The 7,397-nt window shown below is 40.7% G+C and overlaps 1 non-coding gene across 1 annotated transcript; it reads left to right on the forward strand.

Moving 5' to 3' along the window:
• The first annotated feature begins 6,718 nt into the window (after positions 1-6,718).
• On the forward strand, positions 6,719-6,825 carry LOC112534467. The gene has a single exon (XR_003078753.1). It is a non-coding gene; the product is annotated as a small nucleolar RNA R71 (small nucleolar RNA).
• The last annotated feature ends 572 nt before the right edge of the window (positions 6,826-7,397 follow it).

Consider the following 7,397-nt stretch of genomic DNA (forward strand, 5'->3'; position numbering starts at 1 on the left):
GCCAACCGTGTGATGTAGGGGCTAAAATATAGATGTGTCTTCTTTGACTCCCTCACGAAGGTCTTGATCTGACTGGCTAGGAGGTAGCCTATATCTAGCTTCCTACGCTAGTGTAGTGCCCAAAGGATGAAGACACCAGTCTGTATCACTATCCTAAAGCTCTCCCCTATGCCTGTAATGGTGTAGACCATAAGTGTATGGAGATATCAGAGCCGGTCTGGAATGTTGGATGCCTTCGAGCGGCTCAAATAGTAATGCTCTGGCCGGGTCATAATCTTGTTCTACATCCTCTCACAAGGGATGGGGTGAGTATATAAGCACCCCTGGTAGGCCTCTCTAGTGATCTCCTACTGAGTCCATAGCCCTAAGGCGCATCCCAAACTAAGGCACTATCATCAAAAACTGTCTGCCCCCCAACCTAAAAGAAATGGCATCCGGGTGATGCCAATCAGTGATATGATGCTGCAGAACTCTATAATGAGCTCCCGATAGGTGGGCTCGATGATGTCGAAGAAGCGAGCATATGGTAGGGTCTCAAAGAGCTCTTTGACCTCCGTGGCTAGTCTGACCCTCTCTAGTGCGGTGAAGTCAATACACTATCCAATCCCGACTTGATTTATCAAAGAGCTTGGAAGCGGTGTAAGGGTCTCTGAGGTTTGACTGGCTGTTGTAACTATGTTGGTGAGAGTAGTGCGGGTGTTGTTGGACCTTACTGTTGTGAAAAAAGAGGCATCTGCATCTGTGCGACGTCTCTTATAGTGGGCCTGTCATAGAGGCTGTTGTCTGGTGCGTTCTGACATTGTACTTTAAAAGGTATTAGTCAGTAACAAAAGCACAGAAAAATAACGCATATATAGCAGCTGAATAATTCAAACAACATAAAAATATATCCAAATTTTTTACAGCATAATGACTGAAAAATCTTAGACAGAAAATTTGAGGCATTAGAAAATGCCTCAAACCTCTAATTCCTACAAAGAAGTAATGGCCAATGGTATTCTAGCACATTAATAAGCAATAGTCACTAACTTCCACAATATAGCAGTGTAAGGCAGATTAAAAGAAAAGGCAAAATTACATAATGATAATTAAATAACTAAACTATACCTCAAACAACAATAGAAATAAAAATTAAACCTTACAAATAAAATAAAATAAAAAAATAAAATAAATAAGCAGGAAACATTAAAAGAGAATTAAGCAGAATAATATCAAATAAATAAGTCGACAAAGAAATAAAAATAATAATAAAAAATTAAAAATTAAAACGAAAAGAAATTAGGAAATAAAGAAGAAAGCTTACTTGGTTGATGGCAAAACGCGAGAAAAATTGCATAAAAATTGAAAATTCGTAGAGAATACTCGAGAAAATGGAAGAGTTAGAAGGATTTTTTGTTATGAAATGGTCGTGATATGCCTATACACCCGTGTTATTCTCGCCTTTATATAGTCGTTGTCATTCAACACGCCCATGCTCTAGTCCTTGTGCACGACACGGGCTGTGTCCAAGCCGTGCTCCAAACTAAATCGTGTCCTCGAATGCCTTATAATGAACACAGTTTTGACACGAGCAGTATTGGTGTACACGGACTGTGTTATAAACTGTGTGACTCTCGAAAACCGTGTAACTCCAATTTTTATACCTAACATACCCTGGGCAATTGGGCACGGGCCATGTAGAGTAGTATGCGTCGTGTTTGAAACCGTGTTAGTCTCGTGTTGAAGCCCAAAAATGTGCTTTTAATCCCTTTTATACACTAACACCTATATAACTCAATAATCTACACAACCAAGTAACTTTCAACCAAAACAACATAGAAATAAAAAGAGTTAAGTTCAAAACCAACCGAAATGTAAAAACGAGCCAAGTATAAAGGATAAGTCAAATACTCAAAAAACACAGAAATGTAAAGGATAAGCTCGGGAATGCCTCCCGAGAGCACTTCTTTTGACCGAATCATGTAGCTAGACTTATGCAGAAGGTCAATCTTGTTGGAACAAAACCATATTGTCCCGCTCCTCTACCTCAAGCGAGTCTCCATGATAATGCTTCAAGCAATGGCCATTCACCTTGAAACTTCCTTTATTGGAATGATGCAACTCAACTGTTCCATATGGGAACACTTCTTGGATCATGAACGGTCCTGACCAATGACTCCTGAGCTTCCCTAGGAACAAACAGAGACGTGAATTGTAGAGCAAAACTCGGTCCCCAACTTGAAACTCCTTAGAGCCCCTCAGTCACTTGTCGTGTCACTTCTTAGTCCGCTCCTTATAGATGAATGAGTTGCCATAAGCTTGCTAGGGCCACTCATCCAACTCATTGAGTTGCCACTGTCTCTATTTACCTGCAAAATCAACATTAAAATTACAAGTTCTTAAGGCCCAAGAGGCTCTATGCTCTAACTCAATTGGTAAATGGCAAGCTTTCCCATACACAAGCCTATAAGGTGTAAGACCTGTAGAAGTACGATAGCTTGTCCTGGATGCGCAAAGTGCATCATCTAACTTATTTGCCCAATCCTTCTTACTCACCCTCATAGTTTTCTCTAAGATGCATTTCAAACCCCTATTAGTAACCTCTACTTGCCCACTAGTCTATAGCTGATAGGGTGTAGAAAACCTGTGGGTCACTCCATATCACTGACTCTCTCCAGTTGAACATTACAAAAATGAGTCCCTCTATCACTAATCAGTGTCGTAGGTATGCCAAACCTAGCAAACAATCGCTTAAGGAACTTAATAATGACTATAGCATCATCAGTTTGGAAAGCTTGCACTTCCAAATACTTAGAGAAATACTCAACAGCAACAAGGATATACTTATTCCTAAAAGAAGAGGGAAAGGGTCCCATGAAGTCAATGCCCAAACATCAAAAATCTCAACCGGTTGAATGCTCATTTGGGGCATCTCATCACGAGCAGAGATGTCACCTGACCTCTAGCATGCGTCACAAACCTGCACGAATATTCTAGCATCCCAAAAGATGGTCAGCCAATAGAACCCACCATTAAGAACCTTCCTAGAAGTTGGTTAACTGCTCGATGACCTCCCGTTGGTCCCTCATGGCAATGCCTCAAAATCTGGAGGATCTCCTCCCCATACACGCATCGTCGAATCACCTGGTCTGCACAAACTCGAAATAGAAAAGGGTCTTCCCAAATATAGTACTTCAAATCATCAAAGAGTTTCTTCTTTTTCTGAAATGTCATATACCCTTTGATAAGACCTTTGCAACCAAGTAATTTACAAAATTGAAAAATCAAGGGACATTCGAAGATACTTGAATAGAGCACAAGTACTCATCCAGAAAACTGTCATCAATCTCATCAAGTGCATCTAAGCTCAGGTTCTCCAATCTCGAGAGGTGATCTACGGCCAAGTTCTCCGCACCCTTCTTATCCTTAATCTCAACGTCGAATTCCTGCAAAAGCAAAATCCAACGAATGAGTCTCGGCTTAGCATCATGCTTTCCAAACAAGTGCCTCAACACCGAATAATCCGTGTAGACCACGGTCTTGGATAGCACCAAGTATGAGCGGAACTTGTCGAAAGTGTATACCACAACAAGCAACTCCTTCTCAGTAGTGGTATAGTGCTCCTGGGCATCTGTCAATGTCTTGCTAGCATAATAAATTGATTAGAACTTATTATCAATCATTTATCCTAAAACAGCTCCAACTGCAAAATCACTAGCATCACACATTAGCTCAAAAGACAACCCCCAATTAGGCGAAACCATAATAGGGGTTGTAGTTAGCTTCTCTTTAAGTAAACTGAAAGGCTTACAAACAGTCATCAAAAAGTATAAATGGAACATCTTTTACAAGCAATTGAGTCAAAGGTCTAGCAAGCTTAGAAAAGTCCTTAATGAACCTTCTATAAAAACATGCATGACCAAAGAAACTCCTAACAACCTTAACCGAGCTAGAGGGTGGCAACTAAGCAATAGTCTCTATTTTAGCTCTATCTACCTCCATCCTTGCATGTGAAATCTTATGCCCTAGCACAATACCCTCTCTCACCATAAAATGGCACTTTTTCCAATTCAGCACAAGGTTAACTTCTACACAACGCGTAAGCATATGCTCTAAATTAAGCAAATAATGGGAGAAAGAGTTACCAAATACCGAGAAATCATCCATGAACACCTCCATGCACTCTTCGATCATGTCATGGAAGATCGCCATCATACACCTCTAGAAAGTAGTAGGTGCATTGCACAAACCGAATGGGATCCTCCTATAAGCGAACGTACCATAGAGGCAAGTGAAAGTGGTTTTCTCTTGGTCCTCAAGTGTAATGGGAAAATAACCTGAAAACCCATCAAGAAAGCAATAAAATATATGCCCTGATAAACGCTCTGACATCTAGTTAATAAATGGAAGGAGAAAATGGTCCTTCCGAGTTGCATCATTGAGCCTCCTGTAATCAATGCAAACTTGGAAACCAATTACCGTCCTAGTCGGTATCAGCTCATCCTTCTCATTTTTTACCACCGTCATGCCTCCCTTCTTGGGGACAACCTGCACAGGACTAATCCAAGAGCTGTCGGAAATAGGGTAAATCAAACCCGCATCTAGAAGTTTAATTACCTCCTTTTTGACTACTTATTTCATATTTGGGTTCAACCGTCACTGTGGCTGTACCACTAGCCTGTAATTATCCTCCATCAGGATCTTATGTAAACAATAGCTAGGGTTGATTCCATAAATGTCTGCAATCTTGTATGCAAAGGCCTCGGGATACTTTTTGAGAGAAGCCAAAGTCATCTCCCTCTCCTCAAGAGTCAAATCAGCTGCAATGATCACCGGCAGCTTCTCTACCTCATCTAAATAGGCATAGGTCAAGTGCTTAGGCAACTCCTTCAACTCTAGGGCTGGTGGATCCTCAAGTGAAGGTCTCAATTTCTACACCCCTGAACTGTCAATATCAACAAAATGGTCAGCAGACCTGCTGGGCTCACTAGCTAGCAAACAAGCAAGTTGTTCCAATATATCCTCGTTGGACAACTCCTCCTCATCTTCAGCCTGTAATGCTACTTGTAAAGGATCATAAAGTAATATCTCCTGCAATTGAGACTCCACAATATCATACAAAATATCCATAGAATATACAATATCATCATGGTCAAGTGAATGTCTCATAGAAGTGCTAAGGTCAAAGGTAATAGTCTCATCACCTACTCTAAGCTGTAACTTCCAGTCACACACATCTATAACAACCCTAGATGTTGCAAGGAAAGGTCTACCTAGAATTAAAAGTACGCTACTCAAACCCTCCATATCCATAATAACTAAATCAATAGGAAATATAAACTTGTCTACCTTAGCAAGTACATCTTCAACTATTCCCCTAGAAAATTTCACAGTCTTAGCTGCTAACTATATGCTCATCCTAGTAGGTTTAGGCTCACTCAAACCTAATTTCTCAAACAAACTGCTAAGCATTAGATTGATGCTAGCTCCTAAATCAGCTAAAGCGTCACTAATATGCAAATCACCATACAGGAAATAGTGAAACTCCTTGGATCACATCTCTTTACTGGCAGCTTGTTTTGAAGAATGGTTAAGCACTCCTCATTTAGTGTCACAAGTCTCAAGTCCTCCAACTTTCTTTTGTTACTTAGAATCTCTTTCAAGCACCTCGCATACCTGAAAATCTATGATATAGCCTTAATAAAAGGTAGGTTAATCCTCAACTGCTTAAATAAATCAAAAAACTTACCAAACTGTTGATCAACCTTTTCCTACTTCAACCTGGCAAGATACGAAATTGGAAGCTAGTATTCTCTCACAGGGCTCTTCTTCTTGTCCTCAGTTCGCACAAGCTCTGTCACCTAAGGCTCTAGCTCCTTCCTAGCTAACTCATCCTGTACAATAACATAATCATTGGCCATAGGTAAAGAACTAGCTAACTGCTTACCTGATCCCAAGGTGATAACCTTGACATGCTCCCTCGGATTTGACTCTGTGGTACTAGGAAGCATCCTTAGCTGTCTCTCAGCTAGCATATTAGAAATCTGGCATATCTGATTCTCTAAATTCTGTATGAAGACCTGCTGATTTCTAAGAGATGTGTCCGTCTACTGAAACATGTTCTCTGAAATGGACACGAACTTCATCATCAACTTCTCTAAAATGGGCTTCTTCTCCTAGTTCTAAGGTAGTTGAGGGAGAATAGTCTGTTGTTGGAGTTACCGCTAAAATTCTGGTGGGCCTGGGTGTTGTTATTTCTCTACTCGAAGTTGGGATGGTTTCTCCACCCTGGGTTGTATGTGTTGTTGTATGGTTTATTCTACTTCCTAGGCACATTTCCTATATAATCAACCTGTTCATGGTCAGTAGAAGAAGAAGATGAAGAAGAAGCAAACATACTTCCTGCATTACAGTTTGCACTAAAGTGCGGGCCACCAGAAAAGATGTAGCCGAGTTGTGCTGCATGGACTGGCATCTGGACCTAGTCGATCTTCTTGGCCAAAAGCTCCCTTGAGTTGCCAAGGCTGATGTAGAATCTACCTGGTTCACCACTCCTTGTCGTCTTGGCCTACTCCTAGAAGACTGCCACTAATATGTGTTCATGGCCATCTTCTAAATTAAGTTTCGAGCCTGCTCTAGCGTCTTACTATTGATGGCCCCACTTGCAGCTTTATCTATCATCTACCTCATGACTGAGTTCAAGCCATTGTAAAAAGTCTACACCTGCATCCATGATGGCAAACCATGGTGTGGGCAACATCTTAACAAGTCCTTGTACCTCTCCCATGCATCATACATGCTCTCATCATCAAACTGCACAAAAGAAGAAATATTGTTACACATTTTTGCAGTCTTAATAGGAGGAAAATACTTATAAAAAAATTTCTCAGCCAAAGAACTCCAGGTGGTGATGGTGTTGACTGGTAGGGACTGTAGCCATCTCTTTGCTCTATCCCTCAAGGAAAATGGAAACAGTATAAGCCGAGTGGCATCATCAGTAGTCCCATTTATCTTGAAGGTATCACAAATCTTCAAGAAGTTCACAATGTGGGCATTAGGATCTTCATTGGGCAAGCCCCCAAACTGTACACTTTGCTGCACCATCTGAATGACATTTGGCTTAATTTCAAAATTATTTGTTATAAGTGGTCTCAATATACTAGTGTTGTCACGACCCACTCTGTGGACCCGTGACCGGAACTAGGGAATGGGTAGGCTTAAGGCCACTGAATCTCGTAGTAAGCCTGAAACTCACTAACTCAATCAAATCTCATCTCAAATTAATATTATTAAAGCCACAAATTATCTTAATAGTTACATTTTACATAATTACTTGATGCGCGGAAAAATTAGGGCGAGACTACAGAAAATTTACCACTGATATCCCTACTATAATTACTGCGGAGGATCTAAGATTT

The sequence above is a fragment of the Ricinus communis genome, unplaced genomic scaffold (genome assembly GCF_019578655.1).
Source record: "Ricinus communis isolate WT05 ecotype wild-type unplaced genomic scaffold, ASM1957865v1 Ctg43, whole genome shotgun sequence".
NCBI lineage: Eukaryota > Viridiplantae > Streptophyta > Magnoliopsida > Malpighiales > Euphorbiaceae > Ricinus > Ricinus communis.